The sequence below is a fragment of the Panthera uncia genome (genome assembly GCF_023721935.1).
Source record: "Panthera uncia isolate 11264 chromosome A1 unlocalized genomic scaffold, Puncia_PCG_1.0 HiC_scaffold_17, whole genome shotgun sequence".
NCBI lineage: Eukaryota > Metazoa > Chordata > Mammalia > Carnivora > Felidae > Panthera > Panthera uncia.
Window position 1 is genome coordinate 43364229 of NW_026057577.1, and position 13008 is coordinate 43377236.

At 37.5% G+C, this 13008-nt stretch overlaps 1 protein-coding gene and 1 pseudogene across 2 annotated transcripts in view; both read right to left on the reverse strand.

Moving 5' to 3' along the window:
- The window catches only part of PDE4D (phosphodiesterase 4D), a 585222-nt gene that overhangs the window by 324607 nt on the left and 247607 nt on the right, over positions 1–13008 (reverse strand). The window lies entirely within an intron of this gene.
- LOC125934923 (60S ribosomal protein L7a-like) lies at positions 5615–8759 on the reverse strand (annotated as a pseudogene).

Below are 13008 nucleotides of genomic sequence, written 5' to 3' on the forward strand. Positions count from 1 at the left end.
AGTTTTATTAGAAGCAAACCCTACTCTGTGTACACTGACAACAGACTCCTTGTAGACAGTGATGATCCTAAATACAGCTTTCTTTGAATCTCTCTGGATCACACACTCTGGATATTATAACTAAGAAAGGCATCTAAGTTTTTAAATCCCAGGTTTGATTCTCTGATCAAGCTAGAAAGGAGCCATACAAACATCATATTACATATCTTCCTGAATATTTTATATTTTCCCAAAGTCATTTTCACTTGTTATCAATAATAAAAATCAACAATAACAGATCATAGGAAGCAGTTGAATATATTTCAGTATTTCCATACAGCAGTGCTCTCTAGATGATTGATTCCAGCATGTACACATGACATGCCGTAAAAAAAACCCATGTGAAGGGGAAGGGTGTTCTGTGGTAAAATAAGTTTGAGAAAGAAATGTAACAAAATTCAATAGGTTTTAAGTACTTCCCAGGGTCTTTAATGTGCTAATGAATGGATAATGTTCCACAGGGAAACAGAATACATAGCTTTTCTGAAAACTATTTGAGCATGAAAGCATTATTTTCCAGAGCAGTTCCAGGGACCAAGGTCTCATGAGACATTTTGTCACAGGAACTTGGGAATCACACTGGGATGAATTCTTGTTATACCTCAAAATTGCTGTGAAACCTTGAAAGAGTTAATGAAATACAGTAGCCTCTCCGCTCCCCCACTTATTAGTGGTTTCTCCTTCTGTAGTTTCAGTTACCTATGGCCAACCACAGTCCGGAAGCAGATGATCCTCCTGACATATCATCAGAAGGTCAGTGGTGGCCTAATGCTGCATCACTATGCCTGTGTCATCCAGCTCACTTCATCTCATCGTGCAAGCATTTCATCATCTCATATCATCACAAGAAGAAGAGTAGAGTATAATAAGATACTTGGAGAGAGAGACTATATTCACACAGCCTTTATTACAGTATATTGTCATAAACTGCTCTATTTTATCATTAGTTATTGTTGTTAATCTCTTACTGTGCCTAATTTAGAAATTAAACTTCAGGGGCGCCTGGGTGGCTCAGTCAGTTGAGCGTCCGACCTCGGCTCAGGTCATGATCTCATGGTTTGTGAGTTTGAGCCCCGCCTCGGGCTCTGTGCTGACAGCACGGAGCCTGGAGCCTGCTTCAGATTCTGTGTCTCCTCTCTCTGCCCCTCCCCCACTTGTGCTCTGTCTCTATCAAAAGTAAATAAATATAAAAACAATTAAAAAAAAGAAATTGAACTTCATCATTGGTATGCATGTACAGAAAATTTAAAAAGCATATATAGGGTTTGGTACTATCTGTGGTGTCATGCATCCCTTGGGATGCTTGGAACGTATCACCCACAGATAAGGGTGGGCCACTATAGTCTAAGCCTTACAGTCTTGAGCTTAAAAAGGGTCATTTAAAAATTATTTAAAAATACTGGGGAAGACTTCTTTATATCCTTGACATCCAAATGCATCTAGGATCTTCACAAATCTGCAAATTCACTAATACTACTATAGCATATACTTTTCCCTTAGAAAATTTACTAAAATAAATACTCTCATTGCTGCTTTCACCCTGTTACTTTATAGAAATGTTTTTAGTCTTCTTGCCTTTCCTGGAATCTGACTTCCATTAACAGCTCTGGTTTGCTAACATTTTAATTCTCACTTGGTGAACAATTTTGCACTGACTGGAACATTTCAAAAATATTTGAAAATATTTTCTCTTTCCTGAACACAAGCATATTGTGAGCTATACTGGATTTGTTCATAGGATTTATTATTTATCACTTCAAATTTCACACTTTTTAAATAATTTTTCTATGAATTATTTTCTTAGCTATTTTTTTCTAGTCACTTTTGTCTAGATTAGTGCTGTTCAACAGAAATATCATGTGAACCATTAATAGGGGCCATACATGGAATATTAAATTTTCTAAAAGCCACATCATGAAAAGTGTTTAAAGATGAGGTAAGATTATTTTTTTTCAGAATTATTTTTAAGTAATCTCTACACCCAACATGGGGCTTGAACCCACCCTGAGACCAAGAGTCACGTGCTCTACAGACTGAGCCAGCTAGGAGCCCCCCAGGTGAAATTGATTTAATAATATATTTTATTTAACACAATAGGTGCAAAATATTTCCACCTATACAAGAAATCGTAATAAAAATTACTAATGAGATGTTTTTCACTTTTGTTCCCACCTCGTACTTGAAATCTGTGCATTTTATACTTCCAGCACATCTCACATGTATTAGCCACAGTTCAAGTGCTCTGTGGCTACTGGCTGTCTTGTTGGAGAGCACAGTTCTAGATTAGCAGTCAGCTTTCTTTGGGGGCCATTTTTCTACACAAATACGAGATAAACTGATACACAGAGTTAGCTGCATTTGCAAGGAAGGACGGAGAGTGAGAAAACCATATTATGAGGTGGATACTAGATGATCTACAGGCTCCTTTAATAGTTATGTAACTTAAATCCACTGAAGAGCTTAGTTGTACATGGGCTCATCTTACTTGATACGAGGCCCCAGAGTCCCTTAAAATAGCTCCATTCACTAAAGTAAAGGGGTGATTGTAATTGATTTTCAAGTAGAAAAATCAGTAACATCAATTTGAAATGTAAAAATAAATAAATTCTGTAAATATATGTTGAACATCATTTGCATATATAACACTTGACTAGGTCCTGGCTTTTCATTATAGTTAACAGATATGAGAAATCCAATTTCCCAGGCAGTGGTATGTATGTACACACACACACACACACACACACACACACACACACAGACACACACAAAAATATACACATGTATCCAAAGACATACCTATATGCTCATATGCATGTATGTATGTGTGATATAAATCCCAGTTCTTTTTTTTTTAGTTTATTTATTTTTGAGAGAGAGAGAGAGCAGGGGAGGAGCAGAGAGAGAGGCAGACACAGAATCTGAAGCAGGTTCTAGGCTCTGAGCTGTCAGCGTAGAGCCCCATGCAGGGCTCAGACTCAAACCAAGAGATCATGACCTGAGCCAAAATCGAGAGTCAGACACTTAACCAGCTGAGCCACCCAGGTGCCCCATAAATCCCACTTATTTTTAAAGGGTCAGTGGTTGGTGCTTGTTATTTCTCTCTCTCTCTCTCTCTCTCTCTCTCTCTCTCCCTCTGTCTCTCTCTCTCCCTCTTTTTAATAATGGGCACTACAGAAGAGAAAGGAGAGACTCATTCTTGTTCTATAGCCAAGCTTGTTATGACACTTAAGCTTACCTTCAATGGAAAGAAATCTGTAGCTTATTCTTGCAAGTAATGATAATTAACATAAACTGCTTCTATATGCCACACTACTGTATGCATGCATCATCTCACTTAATACAGCAGTGGATGATGTAGGTACAGAGGCAACTGAACAGAGTACCTTTAAGAAGTTTAATAAAGGCCATATAACCCATAAATGGAACAGCCACAATTTGAACTTAGGAACCTCTGCTCAGTCATGAAGCTAAACTATTCATTTTAAATTCATGATGTTCTAAACGCTCTTTCGATAACGATTTGTTTTCTAAGCTGAATTAGGTACTTGAAAGCAATGCTGATATTTCTTATGACTTAAATATCTCTGAAGATCTTAATGAGAAAGAACATTGTAAATACCTACTTTCATACTTAGCATAACCTCTCACTTTATTTTATTCCAAGACCCATCCCGGAAAAGACTCAGCTTCTTTGTTTAGCTCTAACAAATACCAGAATCTACAACATATGGCGCCTCTTACCAGGATCATTTCTCCCAGTGTTTTCGTTCATCTTTAATGTGGATATTCGGTGGTCTGCTGGCTCTTGAGAGATGACAGACATCCTCTTCTGTAAACTGTGAATAACTATATTTGGACTTGCTTCTTCATGCTTTTTTACTAATCCTTTTTGTTTTTCTCATTTGTTAAACTGAAACCTTAAAATGATCAAATTTATCTTAATAGTATCTAAATTTTTGTTTTGGTACTGTGACAGAGTTTAACTCATTACTAGTTGGACATCAATCAGTTGAATCAACTGGACAAGTAAATAACCCACATATTTCACAGTAGTCCATTTGAAAGTAGGCATCAGGGAGGTTTCTGTCTTAAAGCACCAAATAATAGAAGGTAGACAAAAGTAGTCTTCATTTTCAGAGCCATACTCTTGCTTTTACTTACTAAGTGTATCGAAAGAATAATTACTATTATTCAGAAGAATAATGTTAGCAAAAGAGTCACTTTTGGAAGTCTGCCAACCTCTGATTTAAGCAACGTATATCAGACTTGAACACATAAAATTTGGGGCTTCGTGTGTCTAGCAGATCATACATGCTCATACATTGGTTAAATGAACGACTGGATTGCATACAAGTTCAAGGGGTCATTGAACTATTCTTTGTTCTTTAATTGAACTATTCATTGATCATCTTTGATCTTTCCTGAGCTTGGTGTTAATATCATCAATATTTGCTTGATTATGAAGAAGTATGTAGGTAAATACCCTGGGTCATTTATAGTTATTTTTACTTTTGTAATGTTATTTCTATCAACTTAAAGGGATAGAGTCGTTAAATAGTTTTCACAATCAATTTCATGTGAGAAGGCTGAGGTATATGGAAGTTAAGTACCTTGCCTGATACTGTACGATGAGCAAAGACGAGAGTGAAAATCTAGTAGAGCGAGCTGCTGCTCTTCCAAGCAAACACTGGGAGAGTTCATATTATCATTACCATATAAAAGTAACCTAAGTAAATACTGAAGTGCTGGGACTTCATCACTATGATAATAAAGAATATTTATATTGAAAGTAAGAAATTAGGGGCGCCTGGGTGGCTCAGTCGGTTAAGCGTCCGACTTCAGCTCAGGTCATGATCTCGCGGTCCATGAGTTCAAGCCCCGCGTCGGGCTCTGTGCTGACAGCTCAGAGCCTGGAGCCTGTTTCAGATTCTGTGTCTCTGTCTCTCTGACCCTCCCCCGTTCATGCTCTGTCTCTCTCTGTCTCAAAAATAAATAAACGTTAAAAAAAAGTAAGAAATCATATTTTCTGCGGTGAGTTATACAACAAACAGAAAAGAAATGAAGTCTGATGTCGGATTGGAATATGAAAAAATATATTAGCCTTCATATAATATACAAAATAATTTATGGAAAGAACTTGTTCATGGGTGTTATAATAAAACCCTTCCTATCTATTTAGTCATCCCTTAGTTTTCATTTTCAACAAAGGAAAGCTAAAAAAAATGTCTTGGCCCTTGCCTTCCTCTCTCCCCTGTAACTGATCATAAAAGATGAGTAAAAATGCTTGAAGTGTGGCCAACGATCACTGAACTTTTAACACAAACTTCCTGATATTTTCAGTGATATAGGATACTGGTCAGTTTTCTCAGAAACATAAATTTTTCTCTGAGGATGGAAACGATATTGGAGGATGAGGCCAGGTTTCAGACTCAGTCTCTTAAATTCTTACTTTAGATATGTCTTAGGGCTCTTGTTCAGTGGTTTAAATAATTCATGGAAAAGCAAATGTTCTGGAAACCTCATTCTCAACATCTCAAAAAAAAAAGCTTATATTCTCTGTCTTTCGTTCTCATCTTCCCTGTCATTGGTGTTTATCTTAACACTGTTTCTATCAATGGAACCAGGAGTAGACCATTAAAAACTACAGATATGTATTTATTTTAAGCATTTACAAGAACCCCCATGATTCATTTTCAGGGTCTACACATTTTGTCAGTGTATCAGTGTATTCTGTTATGAAGTCTCTACTATACTAACAATAATTAGGATTAGTTTTGGATCCTACTAGGGGGACCACAATTGAATTTTGACTGATTTCACATGGAGGTAGAAATTTGTATTTTATTTGCAAAATTTACTCTCTCTGAAAAATTTATTCTTTTTAAAAATTTTTTCTTTTTTTCTTTTTTTTGAAGGAGACCATTGCTTCTACACACAGAAAACTCAACAGCATACACCTGGCCCAGTTTTGAGGCTACTTCCTCAGCCTTTGCCTCTTCTAGTCTGGAACTGTGAGCCACAGATTTTGGACACAGGATGTTGCTTCCCAAGTGATGGCAGATCTCATCATATCTGTCATTATAATTGGTACTGATAGCTTCTATCAGCTTAGCCAGAGCTCCTTTGTCTCCTGAGTTCACCTGTGTGAAGGGGATCGTGGTGCAGATCTTCCCGTGGACCAGCTGCTCCAGCCTAGTCTTCCTCTTGATAATGCAGAGGGATCCTCATCTGATGATACAGGGCAGGCAGGAAGACTACCAGCTCTATAGAATCCATATCATGTGCCATCACTACCAGCTGAGTTTTCTTGTTTTCCACCACGATGGTGACAGTACTAACCCTGCAGAAGGACTGGTGACCTCTTAGTATGGATTTCTCCTTTGCACTTCCAATCTCCTAAACCCTTTCTACTCATCCCAGGGTCCAAGGACCAGCATCATTAGCACCATCTTGGAGGTTGCTAGGGATGCAGAATCTCAGGCCTTATTCTTGACCTACTCATTCAGAATTTGCATTGTAACAAGATCGTCAGGAGATGGGTGTACATCCAGTTTTTAGAGGCACTGGCCTAAGGCATAGAACTTAGTATTTAATTACAAAATGTCTTGTTCCTTTCAGCAAAAGTGTCAGTTTCTCTTCAGTTTCTAGTACCAAGCATAAGCTATTTATTTAAATATAATAAAATGATTGAAAACAAAGAAGAAAAGGAAAAAAAAAAGCTTTCTAAGGTAAAAATAAAGCCTGAAAAAATCATGCCCTTTATTTTATTTTCCAAAGTTTTATTTTGCTGTCAGATTCTTTTACAAACCACTGTCTCAGAATAAGTTCCCAAATGGAGGTCGACTGTGATCATGCCTGGTGGACCCATCTGCATTCGATGACTATAGGCTGATTATCTACTTAAAGGATGATCCTCACCCCTAGCACTCCCCTTTCTGTATGAATTTGAATATTTCATATCTGCCCTGTCCAGCAGGCAGGACAACAGGGAATGAAAACAAAGATAAGCCATTCCGGTCTTCTTTAGCAGTTTTGCTAAAAGATTTGATAGTCTGAAACACTGGTTAAAGTGAATTCTGTAGACTTTAATTTACCATAGCTCAGTGATAAATTTTAATTTACCATTGACAAAATGATTAGCTATCCTAGGCTGCAATTTGGTATGTATTGGGAAGAACATTTTCGGGACCTGGAAGAATTAATACAAGTTCCAGTGGGATCCAAGGAGTTTCAGGCACCAAATGTTGGTTCTGAGGATTATATTTTTAGTAAAACCTCATTTCTGAGGAATTTAAAAGTGAAGCTCAAATATAACAACTTCAAGAGCCCACTAAGGTAGAGATTAAAATTTAAAAGAGAACATTATAAATCCTTAACTCCTTTCCTAATTTTCAAGTCAGGTGACATTATATAGACACTCTTATTTTCAAAGTTCATGATTTAAAATGTCTGTCCAGAGGGGCACCTGGTGGCTCAGTCAGTTAAGTGTCCGACTTCAGCTCAGGTCACGATCTCATGGTTTGTGAGTTTGAGCCCTGCGTCAGGCTCTGAGCTGACAGCTCGGAGCCTGGAGCCTCTTCTGATTCTGTGTCTCCCTCTCTCTCTGCTCTTCCCCCACTCATGCTCTGTCTGTCTGTCTGTCTCTCTCTCTCAAAAGTAAACATTAACTAAATAAAAAATAAAATATCTGTCCAGTAATAAAGTATACATTGTTTCATGTCATGAAACCCCAAGAATACATTTCTACTGCCTTAACTTTCCTTTGTGTTCTGCTGAATATGCCGCCAATTAGAGAGACATAGGATTGGATTTTGAAAGCCTCGAGAAATAGGAACCACAGTTATTACACATGCTAAATGTCTTCAGTCATTGTCTAAAATTAATGATCACACTTTGACATGGTACAAACTGAACCAGGGTCAGCTTACTTACTTGATGTACCAGAAACCAGACTGGTATCATAAATCAGTTTATGATGAGCTTTAGAGGGAATGACATACAAAAGGGGATTATATGTCACCAGGATCTTGACATTAAAAAAATAAATAAAGACACAATGAGAAAGAAAGAGGAAAGAGAATAAAGGAAATGTACTGTATAATAACTTACATTGCCTATGTATTTGCTAGTGTGTTTAAACAGGTTAGGTTGGCTTAGGAAAAGTCCGAAACAACTTTTCTAAGAAATAATTTATGGGAGGGAAAACCTCATTTAAAGTGAGCATAGGATATATAGCTAGAACCAAAAGTAGGAGATGGACATTTTAAAATAGAATAAAATATTATTAATTGTTTTGACTCACAATGGTTATTGCTGGGTTGACAAATCAATCTGCATAAAGTGTAAGAATATGATTATAGATTTAAACTGAATATATGTCAAAGATGGGGTCAATTCTGTTCCTGCACAATGTGTCATGTTTTCTACTAGGCCTTCATTCCATAGGTGTGTTCTATTCACCACGAGGAGAAACAGAATGTGAATGCCATACTATTCCTGGAAAATCAGGTTTTATGAATCAGAATATCCATCTCCTAGGTAATCATTTATTAAGATGCTGTCATTGAAAATGGAATACCTAGATGGCCTGCCCTTTGGCGAGGATGTGGAAAACTGGAACACTGCCTCAGAAATTATATAAATGGTACAATCACTTTGGCAACTTATTTGGTGATATCTAAAAACATGCATAAACTGCAGTCCAGAAATTCTACCCTTTGGGATACATCCAGCATATGTACATGCACTCACACTTACACATAGACCATAGTCATTTGTTTATCAGGTGACATATACTAGAATGTTCATAGCATCTCTATTCATAATAGCCTCAAACTGAAATACCCAACTATATGTCAACAATAACATTAATGAGTAATTGACAGTATATTCACTCATGATATATTATCATGAGAATGAACAATCTACAACCACAAAAAACAATATATATGAATTTTATTATTGCAATGTTGATGGGAAGAGGCCAAAACAGAAGAGTTTCTATTATATAATTTCATTCATAAAAAAGTTCAGAAACAGGCAAAAAAAAAAAAAAAAAAAAACCTTCTGTGCTCTTAGAATTCTGGATAGTTGTTATCTTTGGAAGCACTGTGACTGCAGGGAGCATGAAAGGGTATCCTTGGTCATGTTTTATTTCTGGATCCGAGGGCTGGTTATATGAATATGGCTAAGGCTAAGCATTTTTTTTCTCAGCTAGTTGCACATTCACACCCATCATCTTGAACCGATAGATTCTCATGGGGCACTAAGGGCTATATACAAATAATCTAACAAGAAAAGAGAGTCCCTTTCCTTTTTACCAATACTGGGTGGGCAACATAGCTATTTTTAAGTCATCTAGAGCTAACAGAAACATTAAGCCTTTCAAGTTCATTTCAAAACAGAAGACCATTGTCTCCCCTGCCAATAATTTCTTCTTTACCTTTCTTGGCATTTCTGCAAGTGAGATCTCTCTGACATATCTGTTGTCTCAGTCCAAATGGATTTTCTTTAGGAAGAGGAAAACAGTGTGGAGGTTCCTCAAAAAATTAAAAACAGATCTACCCTATGACCCAGCAATAGCACTGCTAGGAATTTACCCAAGGGACACAGGAGTGCTTATGCATAGGGGCACTTGTACCCCAATGTTTATAGCAGCATTTTCAACAATAGCCAAATTATGGAAAGAGCCTAAATGTCCATCCACTGATGAATGGATAAAGAAATTGTGGTTTATGTACACAATGGAATACTACTTGGCAATGAGAAAGAATGAAATATGGCCTTTTGTAGCAACGTGGATGGAACTGGAGAGTGTTATGCTAAGTGAAATAAATCATACAGAGAAAGACAGATACCATATGTTTTCACTCTTATGTGGATCCTGAGAAACTTAACAGAAGACCATGGGGGAGGGGAAGGAAAAAAAAAGTTATAGAGGGAGAAAGCCAAACCATAAGAGACTCTTAAAAACTGAGAACAATCTGAGGGCTGATGGGGGGTGGGAGGGAGGGGAGGGCACCTGTTTGGATGAGCCCTGGGTGTTGTATGGAAACCATCTTGATGATAAATTTCATATTTAAAAAAAGGAAAAAAAAATAAAAAAGGAAGAGGCACCTGACGGTGGTTGTCCCTGAGTATCTCAGCCAAGGGTTAGGGGAGTAGCTCACACAAGAGAAGTTGTATAGTATCCTCTTCCTCAACAAGGGGACACAGAACAAAAACGTGCCCACCACCAGCAGCAGCACCACTGGCAGCTGGCAACTGGCTTTGCTTAACACATTTTGAACTTCATAACAAATGGCTACAGAAGGTTATGGTGGGAAAATACCCAGTCATTTTCTAGGAAATGGTAAGTATATACATACGTAAAACAATTATAGGAGCAGTAAAATGTTTTTGTCTTTCAGTTCATCTGAGATCGGGACAGTGACGCTTTGTGGAACTCACGGATGAGAACTTTTTATCAAGTACAACCCAAAAATGGCAAAAGGATTTTTCTGTTATGGTTTTCTCTCTCGTATGGTTACCACTCTTTCACTAGAGAATGTACTTACATCATCAAATTAATGTGATGCCTAAACAGGACATAAATCTTCCCTTTAGATGAGAACACTAATCAGATTCAGCTAGTTTTTCACTCTCCATCCATCTAAACACTGCAATTATGTGAAAAGAAAAACCTCTGGAAACCAAGGATACTTTACAAAGTTAGACCTCTCTTCCTAGCCAATCCATTTTACTATCCTATATAAACAAATTCTGCCATTGCATTCCTTTATCCATAGCAACTTCAAGTGGATAATCCACAAATCAATTAAAGACAAGTTAATTGCCAAAAGGGATCAAGCAACAAGCATTAGAAGCATAATATTTACAGGCACCATCTTAAAATTTATGTGTTAGAGAAAAGTTGGGCTGACTAGCTCTCCCTGTAATCCAACATTTTAAATTTGTATGATAACTTTTGAAAATAAAAAAAAAAATGCATCACATTATTTCTCCCAGCTTATGACATCTCTATTTTTAGGGCTGACATGGACAGATAAACCAAGCCAAAAAAAGGTACTACTGTAGGATATACTACTACTATTGATTTTTAAATTTCATTTTTTTAACTTTAATATTTTATATCATGGAACTTTTTGAGGATTACACAAAACAATGTAAAAGAAAGTATGATATCCACTCCCCTTTCCTTCTCCTCTTTGCATGTTTACAGTTAAGGAGAAGCAAAGACAAATTCAGTGAGGAGACTGGAGTCTGATATGACCAAGAACACAGTCAATAATGAGGTGAATATCCATGTGGTTCCATCAACTGGGTGCAATTCTTAGTTATGTCTTGCCTGCCTAGGACTGCAAATGTACTCACGGATATATGGAATGGACACACTTCAATTATATGTAACTAAATAGCTCTTTTCTTTATGAAGGCTTCCTTGATTTCTTCAAGCAGAATCTCCTGTCTCAGTACCTACGTTGTTTTATTTAGTTGTTAACTTGTTTATGCTTTCTTCCACTAAGAGGTAAGCTGTGTGAGAGCAAAGATCTCATCCATTTTCCTTATCATTATATTCCTAATATAAGGTTAATAATGTCAGGTGGCTAGTAAAACACCAGACAAAGGGGTGTGCTAGAGCTGTCCACACCAGCTGAAAAAGCAGACTCTTCCATGTTCAGGAGTATTTCTAAATTGGTCATTATACCTACAACTGTAAAAAGTTAAATGATATGGGGTACCTGGGTGGCTCAGTCGGTTAAGCATCCGACTTCAGTTCAGGTCATGATCTCACAGCTCGTGGGTTCGAGCCCCACATCAGTCTCTGTGCTGACAGCTCAGAGCCTGGAGCTCTGCTTCAGATTCTGTGCCTCCCTCTCTCTCTGCTCCTCCCTGGCTCATGCTCTCTGTCTCATTTAAAAAAAAAAAAGTTAGAGAGGGAGGGAGCCAAAACATAAGAGACTCTTAAAAACTGAGAACAAACTGAGGGTTGATGGGGGGTGGGTGATGGGTATTGAGGAGGGCACCTGTTGGGATGAGACTGGGTGTTGTATGGAAACCAATTTGACAATAAATTTCATATTAAAAATAATAAAAACATAAACGTTAAAAAAGTTAAATGATATAAACTTATTAAATAAATGATGTTAAAAACACTAGTAATAAACATTCGAAACTCTTTAGTTCCTAGCACTTTGACTACATTGTTACATTATGTACATTCTTGAGTTCATTTACATCAACATATCTGCCTGCACTACAATGCACCTCTTGCCAACTCTCCATCAAGTGACCTCTACAACTTGAAATGGGCCACTGGGAGGATTTGAGGAGTTTTGAAATCAGCAAATATTACAAACAGCCTTTTTTTTTTTCCTTTTGGTGTCTTCACAGAAAGCTGGCTGTTAACATTTACCAGCCCACTACTGAACAGGCTTATCATAGGCATTCAAAAATAGTTTGTGAATGAATGCATTCATCTTTTTTTTTTAATTTTTTTTTAACGTTTATTTATTTTTGAGACAGAGAGAGACAGCATGAGTGGGGGAGGGACAGAGAGAGAGAGGAAGACACAGAATCTGAAGCAGGCTCCAGGCTCTGAGCTGTCAGCACAGAGCCCGACGCGGGGCTCGAACTCACAGACCGTGAGATCATGACCTGGGCCGAAGTCGGACGCTTAACCGACAAAGCCACCCAGGCGCCCCTGCATTCATCTTTTTATGTGAGTTCTGATTACATTTGAGTGTTTGTTCATGGGAACATTAGTTTTTAACTTATTCCTTTAGCCCACCACAACGTTCATCTTTTTCACTCTCCAGTTTTCTTTTCACAACGGGGCTTACATACTTATTGCTCTTGAAACATCTGCCTTTCACATTTGATTGACTTCCCATAATTAAAGTAATATGTATCGACTCTGTCCACAGACCCATCTTTTCTCTGCAATATTTTAGTTGTTCCCCTTCCAAA